This window comes from Panthera tigris, chromosome A2 (assembly GCF_018350195.1).
Source record: "Panthera tigris isolate Pti1 chromosome A2, P.tigris_Pti1_mat1.1, whole genome shotgun sequence".
Classification (NCBI taxonomy): Eukaryota; Metazoa; Chordata; class Mammalia; order Carnivora; family Felidae; genus Panthera; species Panthera tigris.
The window spans coordinates 89,725,250-89,743,679 of record NC_056661.1 but is presented as its reverse complement, the minus strand read 5'-3'; positions in this window follow the sequence as shown (position 1 = coordinate 89,743,679).

The following is an 18,430-nucleotide window of genomic DNA, read 5'->3' as shown; positions in this document are numbered from 1 at the left end:
TTCTACGTAATTTAAGAGACCGATGAATTTAAAAGAATCATTGGTTTATGTTTTGGGGTACACAGTGTATAAAGATAGAATTTTGTGACATCGACAGCTGAAAGGGGGTGAGGATTGAGCTATTAAATGAGCAGGGTTTTTGTATGATATTGAAGTTAAGCTAATATAAACTCACATTAGAGTGTGATAATTTTAGGAGGTCCCATGTGAATGCCATAGTAACAAAGTAAATAGCTAAAGAATATACACGAAAGGAAATGAGAGAGGAACTTAAATGTTTCACTAAAAACAAACAAACAAAAGCCAAGTTCACACGAAAGAAGACTGTAATGTAGAAGAAGAAGGTCAAAAAAACTATAAGACAAGCAGTAAAATGACAGAAGTAAGTCCCTCTTATCAGTAACGGCTTTGAATGTAAATGGTTTCGACTTTCCAATCAAAAGACAGAGATTGATAAAATGGAAAATAAACACATGATCCAACTAAATATTATTTACCAGAAACTCACTTCACATCCAAAGATACAAATAGATTAAAAGTGAGAGGAAGCTAAAAGATGTTCCATGCAAGTAATAACCAAACAGAAAAAGATTGGCCATACGAACATCAGACAGAAGTTTTAACTTAAGTAAAAAAATACTACAAGATAAAAGGAAATGTTACATTAGGAACAGTTTCAGGATAGCAAGAAGATAAAACACAACATACCAAGACCCAGTCACAAGCAAACAGAAAATTTGAAGAGATTTCTAACTGGTAGGGAGATGGAATCCATAATTAAAGATCTCTGACAGAGAAAATGCTTAGACCTGGTGGTTTCACTAGTGAAATCTGTACAATACACAAAGACAAATAAAAACCAATCCTTCTCTAACTTTCAAAAAGTTGAAGAGTAGGAACACTTCCTAACTTGTTCTGTAAGGCCAGCGTTACTCCGACACCAAAGCCAAAGATACTACATGAAAACTAGAGACCAATATCACTTATAAACAGTGATGCAAAAATCTTCAACAAAATACCAAATTCAACAGCACATTAAAGGATTATGCACAATGACCCAGTGGGATTCATTTGTGGGACACAAGGATGATTTAGTATATAAAAATTTATCATACACCATAGTAATAGAATGAAGGGGGAAAACCCACATTATAATTTTAATTGATGTACAAAAGATATTTGACAAAATTCAACATCTATTCATGACAAAATACTCAACAAATGAAGAATAGAAGGAAACTGCCTCAAAACAATGGAAGCCATATATGAAAAATCCACAAAGGACATTATAGTGAAAAATAGTGAAAAAGTGAAAGCTTTCCCTCAAAGATCAGAAACCAGGTAAGTATTCCTGCTTTTGCCACTTCCATTCAACATAATACTGGAAGTTCTAGCTAGAGCAATAAGGCAAGAAAAAAAATATATAAAAGGCATTTAAGGAACTGAAAACAGGGTCTCAAAGAGATACCTGTACACTCATATTCATAGCAGTATGATTCACAATAGCTGAAACATGGAACTGTCCCAAGTGTTCATTGATAGGTTTATGCATACGAAGAAATATTATTCAGTCTTAAAAAGGAAGGAAATTCTGACATATAACATGCATAAATATTGAAGACATTACACTAAGTGACATAAGCCAGTTGCAAAAAGACAGATACTGTATCATTCCACTTATATGAGATACTCAGCATAGTCAAAATCACACAGATGGAAAATAGATGGGTGGTAGCCAGAGGCTGGAGGGAAGGGAGAATGGGCAGTTATAGTTCAATGGTATAGGCTCTCAGTTTTGCAAGATGAAGAGAGTTAAGAAGATGGATGGTGGCGATGGTTGCACAACATTATGAATGTATTTAATACCACTGAACTATATATTTAAATGGTGAAAGTAGTAACTTTTACACGATGTGTGTTTTACCTCAATTTAGAAAATTGGAAAAAAACCACATTTTTCTAAGTATGAATTATTTGCATTTCATAAATTTTAATTTATTGTGCTCTTATTATCACCCAGTTGAATATATTTTCTCATTTCCTGCTAATACTATTTATCTTCAAGTTTTTTTGGCTGACATTAGTATAACTATACCAGGTTTCTTGCACTTAATGCTTGCATGTATAGTCGTTAAAAATTTTTTTGACTTTAAAAATTTTTGTACCTTTATGTTTAGAGTATATTTATTTTTTGTAAATAACCATAGTGGACTCACAGTCTGTTTTAAGGGAAGTGTTTTGTTTGTAATTTTTAATGTAATTATCAACATGCTTGATTTTTACTTTGATTTTTTAAAAAATCTTTTCATTGTTTCCCAGCTCTTTCCTTTTTGGCTTTTTTTTGGGAGTCATGTATATATACATATATGTATATATATATATATATATATACACGTATATATACATATATATACGTGTATATATGTATATATACATATATATGTGTATATATATAATGTGGGTTTAGTTTTGAGAGAGAGAGGGAGAAAGAGAGCCAGCATGAGTGGGGGAGGGGCAGAGAGAGAGAGGGAGACACAGACTACGAAGCAGGCTCCAGGCTGTGAGCTGCTAGCACAGAGCCTGACACGGGTCTTGAACTCACGAACTGGGAGATCATGAACTGAGCTGAAGTCAGAGGCTTAACCAACTGAGCCACCCAGACACACCTATAAATGTATTTTTATATTCCATTTTATGTTATGGCATTTTTATTACCCTTCTTTATACTTTTTGGGGTGTTACTTTAGATAATAAAATATGCATATGTAATTTGTTATAGCACACATTAAAATACTTCATAAACAGTTTAAGAAATTTATAACAGTATGTTTGCAGTTATTATATATTTTACTTCTAAATATTCTATAAAAACCATTTTTATTAAGTTTTCATTTTAATGCCAGTGTAGTTAACGTACACTGTTATATTAATTTCAGATGTACAATATAAAAATTCAACAGTCCCATACATTGCCCAGTGCTCATCAGGACAAGTACACTCCTTAATCCCCATCTACTGTTTAACCCATCCCCCCACTCACCTCACCTCTGGTAATCACAGTTTGTTCTGTGTAATTAAGAGTCAGTTTCTTGGTTTGTCTTTCTTTCCCTCTCTTTTTTTATCCTTTGCTCATTTATTTTGTTTCTTAAATTCCGCATATGAGTGAAATCATGGTAATTGTCTTTCTCTGACTTACTTCACTTAGCATAATATTCTCTAGCTCCATCCACATTGTTGCAAATGGCAAGATTTCATTCTCTTTTATGGCTAATATTCCATTGTGTGTGTGTGTGTGTGTGTGTGTGTGTGTGTGTGTGTGTACCACTTCTTTATCCTTTCATCAGGTGATGGGCATTTGGGCTGTTTCCATGATTTGGTTATTGTAGGTAATGTTGCTATAAACTTTGGAGTGCATGTATTTCTTTGGATTATCATTTTTGTATTCTTTGGGTAAATACCTAATAGTATAGGTCATAGGTAGTTCTATTTTTAACTGTTTGAGGAATCTCCATACTGTTTTCCAGAGTTGCTGCACCAGCTTGCATTCCCACCAACCGTGCATGAGGGCTTCTCTTTTTACCACATCCCTGTCAACACTTGTTTTTTGTGTTTTTGATTGTAACCATTTTGACAGGAATGAGGTGATATCTCATTGTAGTTTTGATTTGCGTTTGTTTGATAATGAGTGATGTTGAGCATCTTTTCATGTGTCTGGGCTATTTGGATGTCTTCCTTGGAAAAAATGTTCATGTCTCCTGACCATTTTTAATTGGATTATTTGGTTTTTGGGTGTTGAATTTAAAAAGTCTTCATATATTTTGTATACTAGCCTTTATTGGATATATCATTTGCAAATATCTTCTTCCATTCATTAGGTTGCCTTTTAGTTTTGTTGGTTGTTTCCTTCACTGTGTAGAAGCTTTTTATTTTAACGTAGTCCTAATAAGTTATTGTTGCTTTATTTCCCTTGACTCATATCTAAAAAACATTTTAGACATATTTAAAACAACATGTTATGGCCCATATCAGAGATGTTACTGCCTGTGGTCTATTCTAGGAATTTTAGCATTTCAGGTCTTATATTTAATTCTTTAATCCCTTTTGAAGTTATTTTTGTGTATGGTGTAAGAAAGTGGTTCAGTATCATTCTTTTGCATGTAGCTGTCCAGTTTTCCCACCATCATTTGTTGAAGAAACTTGTCTTTGCCATTGCATACTCTTTCCTACTTTGTCAAAGATTAATGAACTATGTAATTGTTGTAAAACCTATTTTTTTTTTTTGGTTTAAATTTTTACTTTACATGGCTAATTGTCTCTAAGGAAACAAAAAAAATGTATGTAGGTATAAGAATAAAAATTTCAGTGGCCCTTAATAATTGCTGACCAATTTATTTTCTGGCGTTCTTCATTCCTTGTTACGAAACCCAGTTTCCATCTGATTTCATTTTCCTTTAGCCTACAGAAATTGTTCTAGTGTTTCTTGCCATGGAGATTAATTCTTTCAGGTTTTTACTCTCTGAAAATGGTTGCATAAGATGTAATATTTATCAATGAAATTGGAAAAGTAAAGAAAATCTATTGTTTTATAGACATCTTAGAAAAGAGCACTCACACTGCTTTAAGAAAAAAAATGATGAAACTATACAAAATAATCTTTTGGCAATGATATTTTAAAGGTATCATATTTTAACTTAAATATTAAAGGTTTGAAATTTATAAAAAAATTCAAATGTAAAATAATGTCTACACGGATGCACAGTGTAGTTTTATTGTGAATAGAAAAACATGGAAATAACCACAGTTGAGTAAATGACAGTATATCCATATGACAAAATAATATTTAGTTACTAAAATTTATCTTGTAGAATACATTGCTAGAATTGAGAAAATTATAAAAAATAGTATGTGTACTATGAAATAACTTAAAAAATATGTAAGGTAAATATGTTTTTACCGGAGTAGAAAAAAAGTAACATACATCAAAGTTTAGTAATGGTGATTTTTTTTTCTTTGTGTTTTTTGTGTGTCTGCCAACTTCTCTGCCCTTTGTAATTAAGCTGGCCTTATAATATTTATTCAAAAAATACTATCGAGGACAGTAGAAAATTTAAAATATACTGTACATGAGAAAACCACTAAGAAAAAGCTTCTACTGACCTTTGGAGTCTATATAATTCTCTAGGGAGTATAGATGTCTTTTTGCCTAAGGGACCAACAATAAAGCCATTTAATTTATATTTCATATCTCCTCTTTTCCATACTTAATGAGCTGAGGTAAAGGGATAAAAGTTAAGTTGAGAAAGATATAGAAGCCACATAATGTAATCCTGAATAATAAAAAAAAAAGCCAATTATATAAGTGGAAGTGTCATTAAATTTTACAGCACTAATGAAAAGTCTGGTTTGTATCTTTGCAGGTTTCCAAAATGTTTTGGAGGTAATATTTTCTGTTTTCTGGAATGTGTTGATTCTTTTTACTAGAGAACTGGGAGTTGGAAATTGTTAGCCTGGTGACCTGAAATGATGTTTTGGCCTCAGGCTAGTTGACTTGCCAGGCAAATGGTAATGAATAGAAGAAGGGTGTGTTCCTCATAGTACTTCAATTTCTATTTTTACCTATGCACACATGCATCACCTTAAGAAGGGATGAGCTATTGTGCATTTTAAGGTCATACAGTACTATGGCGAAGTGGAACTTAGATCCTCTCACTATAGGTAAATTATCAATTCATTCTTTTAGTGAAGTAAAAACCACAGAGCACTTATATTTGAAAGAGAATTATTCATGGTGCTTATCTTACCTTCCTATATTTTGATATTTTGGAATATTATTAAAATGTTACTCAGCACTTGATGACTGTGGGTGGAGAGGTATGATCTAATTGGCACTTATTTAATGATATTACTTCTGTTTCTAGTAGGAACAGATTAGAAGCATTTATGTTAGATCTAGAAAGGAGTTTATATGAACCCTTAAATATAAGTGTATGAAAATATAAAATTTTATATTTTTCCTCTTAACATTGTATTGTGAAATACCAATATTTTCCCCACTTAACATTTTATTGTGACCATTACCTAGGGCAATAAATATTTTTCAAAAATACTATATTCAATGGATATATAAAATTCTCCAAAGGAAACACCTCTTTTTTCTGGATCAACTAATAAATTAATGCTAAAATAATTATTCTTCATTCCAGGATAGTATCATATCCTAAGACTACATGGTTTTCAGAAATGGTTTTATGCAACTCCCTAAATGTTAGTGATCACAGCAGGATATTACAAAAAGAGGATAATTTCTCTTTAGTCTCTGATTAGATGTGCTTTTCCTAAGCAGCTGCTTATTTTTAACTTGTGGATACTATATGTCATAAAAATGACTACATTTAAAATTTTGCCTCTAAGAAAGCTTGAATAAAGTTGCAACCGAACTCTAGAATCTGTATATTAACTTCTCTTAGATTTCCTATACCCCAGCCTCACTTATTGTAAATTAATTTTAGCTTGCCATATGTATGCAGTCTTATCAGATAAGTGTTGGAAAAAGCTAATAGGTAAATAACAACAAGAACAATTATAAAAATACCACAAGGAAATTACCTGGTCTTTCTGAATAACGGTTTCCTAACCTGAAAAATATGGATAAATATTTTAGGGTAGAGTCACTATGACATTTAAATTAGATAGTTTAAGTGAAAGCCCATTACAGAGTCAGGAAGAGAGTAATGTTCAAAAGATGTCTGCCATTTTTTCTTTAGAGACAGAGCTAGTACATAAATTCCATTTTCATTTAGCTAACAGACTTGCTGTTGACTGGAGTCATTCTGAAACCATCCCAAGCAGATGACAACCTTTCTAATAGTAGTGATATCTTTATAGAGAGCAACCTCATATATTAAAAGTCATTTTAAAATACTAGTGACATAAAAATGTTTTCCAGTTTTCAAGTGATTATTTTGGTTACATACAGATAAATGCAATTTTCTCTTTTCTGTGGGAAAGGATTATCATAATAATTTCTTCAGCAATATAATCTTAAAATATGCTAAGGCTATGGCTATTTATATATGGCTTATACAAAAGATTTAAGGTGTTTTACATTTAATTTCACTTATTTTTAAGTTTATTTATTTTGAGAAAGAGGAAGAGAGAAAATGTGAGCAGGGGAGGGGCAGAGAGTGAGCGAGAGAGAGAGAGAGAGAGAGAGAGAGAGGAAGAGAGAGAATCCCAAGCCGACTCCACACTGTCAGCACAGGGCCCCATGTGGGGGTGCATCTCATGAACCAGAACTGTGAGGTCATGAACTGAACCGGAACCGAGAGTCAGTTGCTTAACCGACTGAGCCACCCAGGCACCCTGAGATGTTTTACATTTTAAATATATGTAAGAAGGATGAAAAAGTCAATGTAGAGCTCTTTGGGTACTAAATAATATAAAATTTATTAATAATAAGATTACTGAGGTGCCGAGTGGTTCAGTCAGTTAAGCTTTGGACTCTTGATCTTGGCTCAGGTCTTGGGATCTCACAGTTCATGGGACTGAGCCCTGTGTGGGGTTTTCCGCTGACACTGCGAAGCTGGCTTTGTACTCTGTCTCTCCTTCTCTCTCTGTCCCTCCCCCACTCTCTCTCTCTAAAAACAAATAAATAACCTTAAAAAAATTCTAAGATTAGTAATCCAGGATGACAGTATTTATGAAAAAACATTTGTCCCATTACACCTATTTACATTAATATGCTTTTCACATATGTTAATATTTGATTTACTTAAATTGCACTTTGCCCTTAAAATATTAAAATTTGTAAATTATGTAATACAGTTATGTAATTACTTAATCTTGGTGTTGGGATAATGAGAGAAGTAGCCTGTATTGTAGGGATATCTCACAAGATGTTTTTATTTTTCCTTGCTTAAAATTAAACCAAAATATTTTCCTAGTGTTCATATATAATCACGGTTTGCAACTTGTATCTTTTCACTAACAAACATATTTTATTTCATTTATTTTCATTTTTTTAAAGTTTATTTATTTTGAGAGACAGAGCAGAGGAGGGGCAGAGAGAGGAGGGAGGGAGAGAATCCCAGGCAGGCTCCGTGCTGTCAGCGTGGAGCCCGATGCAGCACTTGAACTCGTGAACCATGAGATCATGACCTGAGCCGAAACCAAGAGTTGGGTGCTTAACCAACGGAGCCACTCAGGCACCCCACTAACAAACATAGTTAAATAAAATTTAAATTTGAACTGGGTGATCAAAACGTCTCACCCAGGGAAGAGAAAGTTTAGTGTTAAGTAAAGTTTCTCTTCAAAGAGAAATCAGCAACCTGAACTAATAGTGGTTGGACAATCCACCCTTCCTTGCCCTATTTCCCAGTCCTAGGATGAAATGAAACAATGAGAAGTAAGACTTGGCCAGGAAGGAGTGGAGAGACAGAAAGATATCTGAGTTTCTGTTAGAGAGTTTTCTTGCTGTGATTGCCCTATATCCATTCTTTTTTGATAACCTGATACCCCAATTTATTCTTTCAGGTTTTGTTTGACAAGAACCCTCAGAGAAGATCCTTTATCTAAGAAGAGTCATGAACACGGTGTCTTACCAAAAGCCACATGTATTCAAAGACAAGGAATGACCGAGCCCATGCCAGCCTTCTTTCCTGAGGTAAGACACATAAAATTACAAAAAGGTGATAGGGGAATGTATGTTATTTCTACCTTCTTTTTGTTAACACACACTCACACACACACACGCACGCACAGAGAAGTTTGTTTTTCAAGAATAAATACAGGAAGAGAACTGCCTTTAGAAATTGAAAAACCAAATGGAATTCCTAAATGTTACCTGAATTTAATTATTAGTCTTTGTCTACAAGAAAGTTTTCTTTTACTTCTCAAATTGGGAAAAAGAGAGAAAAAGAGAGACATTTGAAGATATTCTTGAAAAAAATAGAAAATTTTTATTGCTTAGAAAGTAATTCAGGCATCATAAAATTTATATCTGTAAAAATAGCTATCAGTATTAAAAACATGCATCTTTATTAAGAATGTTAAATTTATGCCTTGAAAAAATACTAAAATTATGTTCTCAATTTGGTGAGCTCTTGAAAATAACCTGGCAATTATGCTTGATTATTGCATTTTTTCTATTAGTATTTATTATTGAAGCAACTGTGCTACACAGACACATCTTGGCAATTTTTGTTTTTCTAAAATATTACCTGCTTATAATTTCAAAAAAGAAAATATGGCCAATATGAAATTTCCTTGATCAGACAAATTCTTAGATTATAAATTAGAACCTAAAATAACTTGGGTACCTTTATAGACCTCTGGCTTATTACTACTGTAGTAGTGGGTAAACAAAGGTACCATGATCTTTGTCAGAGTTACCAATATACATGTAAGATGATTACATATTATTGAATCTGTGGCAAGATTCCACATTTTTGTCAGACCACTAAAAGTACTATTTAAATATTATTGAGCAAATTATGCTCATTTGGCTTTTCATAATCAACAAACGATACATACTTAGTACATGCCTTTGATGTGTTTAGGTCAGTGTTTGACTAGGAATATATATGCAAAAGACCTCAATTTCACTTTTAAGATATTTACATTGAAGAAACAGTAATTACAGATAGTAAACATTGCTGAACAGTAACACTGGTTTCCGATCACACACATAACAATGTAGTATCTATGTTAAACGTTCCAGGTATTTAGACAAGGAGGATGCAGCTGTTCTAATCCAGTCATCTGGTCACCCAAGCCAAGAGGGGTGCAGGTGAGTCAAAGCAAAGTCATCATTGAAAACAGCCCAATAAATACTTCCTGAGACAGGTAAAGTTGATTATATTAAGATGTAAAGCCCCTTCTTCAGTAGATCACATTCTTCTTTCTTGTACTTTACAGTTGTGAACTATAAAATATTTGCCGGTAATTTTTGCTGTGGGTATCCCTGTCTGGACTCAGTCAGGAAATTTCCTTGTGTATTGTCTTCCTTTTGGAGTTCATGGTACTAAAGACAATATCTAAATTTTACTCTCTGAATTGCTCTACGGCTCTATGCCTAGTGAGTGGGTAACTAATAAATCTGTGTTGCTGATCTACATAGGTCACTTAAAGGTTAGTCAAAATATTTATATTGGATAGAATTTAAAGCTGAGTACAAACATGAACAGCTCACATGAGTAGGTCAAACTTGAAAAAGATTTTTGAATCATTATTGATTTTAATCTGGATCATAGTATATTTAACAAATATTTTCCTGGGAAGACACTTACTGGGGAAAATTTTATTTGTGTTGAGTATTCTTGAAAGCAAATGTGGATTATGTATATTATGAAAGAATAATACTTGGTGAATGTACTGAAGTATTTTAAATTCTGAAGCCTCTTTCAGGACTATAGTTTTCAGTCTTACAGGGACATTTTCATCTTAAATTTTAGTATTGTTTTAATGTTTTATTTATTTTAAGTTATCTCTACATACAATGTAGGGGCTTGAACTTGCAACCCCAGGATTGAGTCACATGCTCCACCAATTGAGCCAACCAGGTGCCCCTTAAGTTTTAGTATCTTAAATATATACAGATCATTATTCATCTACAAAATAATATGAGTGCAAAAGCAGTGTTCTATGAGTATATATATAACAACATCATTAATATTCTTGATATTGTCATCATGATTGAATTTTAGTTCACTAGCAGCATATATATCATTGTCTTGTATTCTAAATCATTAGTGTGGGGATGTATGTTAGACTACTAAGTGACTTGCTTTGGTTAAGACAGCCTAATTTTTTTAAACAAAGAGACTTATAATAGCCAGCACCATGACCAGAAAATACATCATGTAGCTCTTAATGAGTTGCTTTTGGTTGCTGCAGTTAAATTGATGATACAGTTGTAAACAAAGTGAATCATGACCTCAGTCTACTACCCCTTCCTGGGAGAATGCTCCCGCATGGTCAGGAGTAGACATAAAGTAGACCTTTGGGCTTTGGGCTGGAATTTCTCAGTGTACACCTCTCAGTGTAAGGATCATACGCACACACGCACACACACACACACACACACACACAGACACACACAGACTAAAGTTGTGGAGCAGGGTGGAAAAAATCTAGATTTTTACAAGTTACCAGATTTATTTATCACCAATCATAATCCTGCACCTATCGAACACTTTTTTTATTGAAATTTTTGTAACTCTAACTCTAACTCTAACTGAAAATGAAATAGAAATGTGAACGTAATGGATGAATACGTAAGTAAGTGTAATAGACTACAATTTTAGAACATAATAAATTTCAAAAGATTTCCATATGTATGAACTTCTTTAAAACACAATACCGCTCTATCAGTTGGACAGAACTTATGAATCCACTTTACAGATGAACAAACAATGATTTTAGAAGACGTAGCAAAGACTAGATATCTAATTGGTGTCAGAGCCAGCAATAAAAATCTTCCTCTTGATTTCTACTGCAGGGCTTTCTCCCTTCAAATGACTTCATGGTCATAAAGTATACTTGTCAGTTGAGTATTTTCAGTTTAACAGTTTCTAAGAATTCTTTAAGGCTGGATGGCAAGGGGACAACAGCAAGGTTTATTATAGTTCTTAATAACGTGACCTAGATTCATTTTTTCCTAATTGTTCTGAACAGTATGTGTTTACCTGTGGTGGCAGGATATAGTAAGCACTGGAACAAAATTCAGATGAAATTCTAGAAAATATCACTTAAATGACAAATCTAAGTAATTATAAAAGAATGTGAAGATAAAAAGAATACATTTTAAAAATTATTTATTTATCTATCTATTTATTTATTTATTTATTTATTGTAGTATAGTTAACATACAAGGTTATATTGGTTTCAGAGATGAAAAGTATAGCAAAGGGAACTCAGTCAGTAATTTTGTAATAATGTTGTATGATGAAAGAGAACCTGTTGTCAAAAATAATTATTAGCAAGCTACATCTTGGGCATTTCATGACACATATTGTCTATTTTTCATTGAAACATTTGACAAAAGTTTTCTATGAATGCCTTAAGGGTAAAGTATTTGAATAAATGCCTTAAGGGTAAAGTATTTGAATAAATATTATTGAGCATTATATATTTACAGCTGATTAATCTAAGAAATGATGATCAATGACAGTTTTCATGGAAACTTCTAGAGGTGTCATGAGGAATTTCATCTTTACTTCTGTGTTAAAAATGGCTCCATTTTGGATGACCTCTTTTCATGTGATTTGAATGTCTCAATAAACGGACATGGAGGCAAACACACACACACACACACACACCATCATCACCACCACCAAAATATAATGACTTCTTCTGAGGCTTTTAATTCCTGGACACAAAATCTTAGGAGATTTATCACCAAGCGAGACATCAGAAGGACACCTAGTTATAAATATTTTATAAAATCAATAAACTCTCCAAGGAAGAAAAGCAAAGGACCCTTCTTGGATTTTAATGAAATAGCTGGCAACATGAAGAACAATGAACACGGAAGTTGATGTTACCTGAAATTTTCCATACTTTAAAAACATTTAATTGTACCTCCATTTCAATATTCCATATAACACATTGTTCGTTAAGCCATTCTATTAGTACAGAAGCTTTGAAGCTTGCAGGATGACTTTTTTCCTTGAAATACAACAGACATCCATCCATTACTGTTTACAAGGTGAACAGGTAAGCTTAACTCTAGCTGATCTATTCTAGAAGACACTAAATAACTATAAAATGCTGAATCCAGGCCCCAAACTCTTGAAACATTTGCAAAGGATTTGTTGGTTTGATGTTCTTAGTTTTATATATTTTCAGGACATATGTGAAATATGTGAAGAAAAATGCTCAAAAATTATTAAAATACCATTTGTTGTTCTGTGAGATAATTTTAGCTTCACTCACATTCCTCCCAGAGGTTTATTTATTCTGGATACAACACCTTTGCAAAAGGGAACACCTTGTATAAGTACATAAGATAGAACTGCATGTGATAAATGGTTTTATAATGCCGTGGTCATGTAAACAATCTCTAAGGATCGTATGAAATAAATCTCCTGTGTGTGTTTTTTAATTTCTGGAGAAAGAAAAGGATAATGATTGTTTGCTTAGGGAAGTGTAAAGGAAACCTACCAGCACATTTAATGAACAATTTTTTCAAACACTGGGGTAGCTCAGTAGTTAAGCACCTGACTTCAGCTCAGTCATGATCTCACAGTTCCTGAGCTTGAGTCCCACAAGGTGACTTTGAGGGTGAGTTTGAGGGTGAGTTTGAGCGCCGCTTTGGGTAAAACATGAGCCCTGCTTCAGGAAAACATGGTAAGCCCCACTTCTCTCTCTCTCCCCCCGCCCGCCCTCTCTCTCTCTCTCTCTCTCTCTCTCTCTCTCTCTTTCTGCCCCTTGCTCACTTGTGTCCTCTTTCTCTGAAAAACAAACAAACAAACAAACAAAAAAACAAAATCCAAAAACCAAAAAAACACTTTCTTTCAAAATTTCCTTGGAATATGTTCAAAAGGTAAGATCAAGAAAAATATATCTGCTAATATATCTACTCAGGTTTTCATGTGATAGGGATGATCCTACAACCCCTGGCTATTATCTGCCTCTATTACATTAGTAGGAGCTAAGACGGTCAGAAATACCATCTTCAAAGACAATTTGCCAATGTCAGAGCTGGAAAAAGCATTAAGAGTACAGTTGACCCTTAAACAACATGGGTTAGAACTGTGTGGATCCACTTGACATGTGGATTTTTTTTTTTTTTTCAGTGAACACAGTATAATACTGTAAATGCATTTTCTCTTTTTTATAATTTTCTTAATAACATTTTCTTTTCTATAACTTACTTGGTTGTAAGAATACAGTATATAATACCTATAACATGCAACATATGTGTTAACTGACTGTGTATGTTATTGGTAAGGCTTCTGGTGAACAGGAAGCTATTAGTACTTAAGTTTTTATGGAGTCGAAAGTTATACACAGATTTTCAGCTCCAAAGGGGGTCAATGCCCCTAAACTCTGCACTGTTCAGAGGTCAACTGTGCTGTTAATCTTCACTGAAAGTACAAGCTTTCTGCTAGACTGTGGATTTGTAAAATAAGAAAATTTCACAAGTGGGCAAAGATGGACTTAATGAGTTCTCATGTGACCTGTTTTTTTTTTGTGGGATATGGGTAAGTTCCCTGGGTTTAGATGGAATGTTTTTCAAATAATCCACCTGATGTTATTCTCCACTTGCTAAGCCACTTTCTTAATAATTTGGCAATATAGATAAGAAATGATTAAGTCTTTCTAAGTAATTGGCTATTCCAGATACTTTGATATCTTAGGAGTGATGAGCTCTAAAATAAGAGGTTAGAAAACTATAACTTGGGGGCCAAATCGAGCCCCTCACCCATTTTTTATGATCCACGAGCTGAGAATAGTTTTTATATTTTTAAATGGTTGAAAGAATGAAAAGTATAATATTTTGTGTCACATGAAAATTATGTGAAATTCAAATTTTAATCCATATATAAAATGTTATTGGAACACAGCCATGCTATTCATTTCATATTGTTTTTGCTGCCTCCACATTACAGGGGCATATTGGAATTGTCCCAGGGTAGACCCAATGATCTGCAAAGCCCAAAATATTTACTTAAAATGTTTGCTGTCTGGCCCTTGACTGAAATGTCTGCTGATCCCTGCTCTGGGTTATAGAAATAATTATTGCCATCTCTTGGAAAAGGGATTGAAAATTAATGTAACATCTTTAAGGTAAAAATTGCTGGAGGATAATAATAAACTCACCTAGAATAAATAGTGTTCTAGTATTCTCCTGGGTCTAAGATTATTTGTAGTTTCATTGTGATCTAATGAAATTAACTACTACCCTAAGAAACCATTTTATCATCTGAGAAAGTCAAAACATCTGAAAGCTCTGAACTCCAATATTTATGGCTATGGCTTTAAAATAGCAAGTTTTCTAAAAGAGCAAGGAGAACATCACTAACATCCTTGACACATCTCATTTACAAAATACTGTATCTGGTGAATACGAACATAGGCTGTTGTTTCTAAAATCCAGTCTCTCATCACCCCCAGTGAAGAAAAAACAGCCAGGCCATGCTGAAAAAAACCAAACCAAACCAAACCAAACCAAACCAAACCAAACCAAACCAAAACCTTATTATAGCAGAAGCCTGGGCCAGAAACTTGAAGCTGGCATGATGGGGTCAAATTTAAGCCACAGACATACCTTTTTCAATCTTGGTTTCTGTGTTATCTTTGAAAAATTTGAAACAGTTGTCAACATATAAGACTTGGGAGATTTCAGTTAAAAGTTTAGCTTTCGGGGGGCTGCGTGGCTCAGTCGGTTAAGTGTCTGACTTTGGTCATGATCTCCCTTATCCTTGAGTTTGAGCCCGGCATTGGTCTCTGTGCTGACAGCTCAGAGCCTGGAGTCGCTTTGGATTCTGTGTTTCCCTCTCTCTCTGCCCCTTCCCCACTCGCACGCTGTCTCTCTCTCTGTGTGTGTCCCTCAAAAATAAATAAGCGTTAAAAAAAAAGTTTGACTTTCAAAGTTTTCAAAAGTTCTGATAGGCATTCCCAAGTGGAATCAGGAGCTATCTATCCTTGAGTTGCAGCTGACCTTTCCATGGGAGGCGTGGTCTCCGCAGTTAACCCCAGTCCTCAGCTGTTGGCTGTGTGCATTTTCAGTGCCTGCCTGGCCCCCCAACTTCAGTTTGGGGTCCTTGCAGTAACCCCTTTGAAACCACTGCTAGGGGAGCGGAGGCTTGCGTGAGAGCTGAAGAGTGTTTCTCTGGCAGACACATGAGTGACTCTCTCAGGGATCTCAAAGGAAGGACACACGTTGTATGTGAGATACAGGTGACCTGCAATTCGCACATACTTCACCAGATGACAGGCTAGTGGAAACATCGCTGAAGCAGAAAGAGAAGACTCCATCTAGCAACAGAGATAACGATTATTAATATGAATTCTACTATCTCTATATAAATTTGAGTTATGATTCTGCAGTCTTACACTGCCAAAAAAAAGTTGCCTCTGTGATTTTATATGAAAACAGATGTCTTTGCTTGGTGTGGCTCCATCACCTAGAATACAACTAGAATGTAGAGCAAAATACGTTTTATTTAGGAGTCGGCATTCCAAAGACAGACTTGTTGACTCATGTTCTATTGAGTGTCCTGTTACTCCAGGTGTTGGTAATAGAATGGACGAACTATTGGTAGGTATCTTTGCTTTGGAAATTTAGACGTGGGGCGCCTGGCTGGCTAAGTCGGTAGAGCCTGCAGCTCTTGATCTCCTGGTGAGTTTGAGCCCCACGTTGGGGACAGAGTTTACTTAAAAACAAAACACCAACATAAAACAAAGAAATTCAGATAGCACTTGAATTGTTAAAGTAGATGTTGAATTAGAGAGTATTTCTAATTCAGAGGTGTTATGGCTTCCCGTTTGGTTATGTGATTAATCCGCTAATGATGGAAATACACATGTGTGTGTCAAATGTCCATAGTTGTATATTTTATCTATCTATAATCTATCTGTATTAGGTTGAACCATAACAATACAGATATAGGGACAAATCTTGGATATTCAACTGGCTCGTGTACTTTATGAACATGAAGTCATTTGAAGGGAGAAAGCCCTGCAGTAGAAGTCAAGAGGAAGATTTTATTGCTGGCTCTGATACCAATTAGACATCTAGTCTTTCTAAGTCTTCTTAAATCATTGTTTGTTCACCTGTAAAGTGGATTCATAAGTTCTGTCCAACTGATAAAGCAGTATTGTGTTTTAAAGAAGTCCACACATGAAGGCAGTTTGCTATTGGAAGGTATGGTGTCTAGAACCTGAAGCTTTTGAATCCTGATTACTGTTTTCCACTCCCTCCCCTTTCTACTCCCCCTTCTTCAACACATTGCTCTTTTTTCTTGTATGTCATATTTAATGGCTTCTAAATAACTGGAAAATACTCAGCCTCTCGTTTCACATCTTTTAGATTTGAAAATCAGACTGATTAATAATTCATGAGCCAATCCCTGATCATCTACTAGGTGAATGACATTGTGCTACTTGGAATTAAAGACAGTGAGTATGACAGAAAACAGTATCTGCCCTCTAGGTATAAGCAGGATCCCCTATGAATTTATTCAAGCACAGATACAAAACGTTGAAAAAATGTGAAATGAAAGGCAAAGTTTATGAATACATAGAAATTAACAAAAATGAAAACACTGCGAATTAGAGCCTACACAATACAAGTAATGTAAAAAGGAAAATTTGTTGTCTTAAAAACCTATCATACCAGAAAAAGTGAAGATCAATATATTAAATACTGAATTAAATGAAGTAGGTAAAGAATGGTGTGAGTTTTGGAAAATCTTAAAATGGGAATTAGAATTCAAAGAGCAGAAATGAATAAAATATTGAAAAATTATAGAAGTGAAAGTATTTGAGTGGTGATTGCTCAGTAATAAATCTCCTCTGTCTTTTAAAATTTACAGTCTATTATTTTTGTGCTTTATTTTTTTATTTTTTTATTTTTTTAATGTTTATTTATTATTTTGAGAGAGAGAAAGAGCACGAGCAGAGGAGGGGCAGAGAAAGAGAGGGAGACACAGACTATGAAGCAGGCTCCAGTCTCTGAGCTGTTAGCATAGAGCCCAACACGGGGCTTGAACTCATGGACCACAAGATCATGACCTGAGCTGAAGTTGGATGCTTAACCGACTGAGCCACCCAAATGCTCCATGTTTCGTACTTTAGACACTCGTATTTATGTTACTTAATGTTGGTATTATACTTTGAACTTTTATTATAGTAAGAAGAATTATATAAAGATAGACGAGTTCCTATCCACGGGTCATAGTTATTTTTGTTGTCACAAAATTTTCCCACAACTATATAATTATTTACAACTTTTACTTTTATTTTTATTTTGTTTACTTGAGAGAGAACAAGCAAGCAGGGGAGGGGCAGAGAGGGAGGGAGACAGAGAATCTTAAGCAGATTCCGTGCTCAGCACAGAACCTGGTGCGAGGCTCCTTCCCAGGACACTGGGATCATGACCAGAGCTGAAACCAGAGTCAGATGCTCGATCACCTGAGCCTCCCAGGCGCCCCTAGGACTTTGATTTTTTTTAAAAATTTTTTTTAACGTTTATTTATTTTTTGAGACAGAGAGAGACAGAGCATGAATGGGGGAGGGTCAGAGAGAGGGAGACACAGAATCTGAAACAGGCTCCAGTCTCCGAGCTGTCAGCACAGAGCCTGACGCGGGGCTCGAACTCACGGACCGCGAGATCATGACCTGAGCCGATGTCGGCTGCTTAACGGACTGAGCCACCCAGATGCCCCAGAACTTTGATTTTTAAATCAAGCACATGTTGTTTATT